The following is a 1,000-nucleotide window of genomic DNA, read 5'->3' on the forward strand; positions in this document are numbered from 1 at the left end:
GAGATTGAGCATCTCCAGCTGTTGTTGGAGAAGACCAAGGTGAAGATCCAGAGGGACTTCAGGCAGTGGTGGAGCCACTGGGGGGCGCCGCATGTGGAGGTGACACTATTAATCATTCATAAACATTTAATAATTGATCATTTTAATCTACAGTTTTCAAGTTTCCGATGGTTTCCCCTCGTAGTTCCTATGGCAGTGATTCCCAACCACTGGGCCGTGGCCCACTCGTGTGCCGTCGAAAATTATGCAGTTTCACTTAATTAGTCTGAAAACTATTCATTATTTATTGAAAGTAATTTTTCCTTCTCAAAACATTAAAAAAAGTTGATGCTGATTGTGGGAAATTCTTAACAGACTGCCCCCTGGAGGCGCCAAACATGTGGTTCCTCTGGGAAAGAGAAGGCAGAACAATTAAACCTTCTTCTGCTAGGTGGCAGCAGAGAGCTATGAAAATAATAAGACTCTGCTGGCGTCTCTTAGAGAATAATATCTTACTCACCACTAGGGGGAGTCTGGGAATTTAATGAAGTCACTCACCAAACAGGAACGTGACAGCGTCCAGAGTCCTGAGTGTGTGTTCTGATTGTTGTCCTCTTTCTCTGATCTGTGGTCAGGAACCAAAGTCTGAGGCCACAGCTGCTCGTCATCACACCGTGTCACCACCGGGGGCGTTAGAGCCGTGTTCGCCCATCACTCCAGGAATAAAGTGAGATTATCTGTGTGTCAGTGATGTTGAACTTTGACCCCAGGGGTCACCACTTCTAATTCAACAGCAACAGCCAATCACATCCATCCCTGAAATAGTGAGGGTTGAACCAGGACTGATGATGACAGTCTGCCCTGGTGGCCAATGACGGAACAACAGACAAAATTCATCTTCATCTGTTGACTCCTCCCCCCCCTCCTCCCCCCCCCCTTCCTGTTTCATTAGTTCTTTTAAAGTTCTCTCTCTGACCTCCAGGGGCTTCAGTCCTAAAGACGTTCCTCCCATCACTCCTCA

General features: G+C 46.8%; 1 protein-coding gene and 1 long non-coding RNA gene across 2 annotated transcripts in view; both read left to right on the forward strand.

Annotated features, from left to right (window-relative positions):
- The window catches only part of kif6 (kinesin family member 6), a 26,523-nt gene that overhangs the window by 22,858 nt on the left and 2,665 nt on the right, over positions 1-1,000 (forward strand). The window lies entirely within an intron of this gene.
- LOC103377370 (uncharacterized) lies at positions 1-1,000 on the forward strand. The gene is made up of 3 exons (XR_521409.3): positions 1-99; positions 615-706; positions 962-1,000. It is a non-coding gene; the product is annotated as an uncharacterized LOC103377370 (long non-coding RNA).

Source organism: Cynoglossus semilaevis, chromosome 1 (genome assembly GCF_000523025.1).
Source record: "Cynoglossus semilaevis isolate Cse_v1.0 chromosome 1, Cse_v1.0, whole genome shotgun sequence".
Lineage (NCBI taxonomy): Eukaryota > Metazoa > Chordata > Actinopteri > Pleuronectiformes > Cynoglossidae > Cynoglossus > Cynoglossus semilaevis.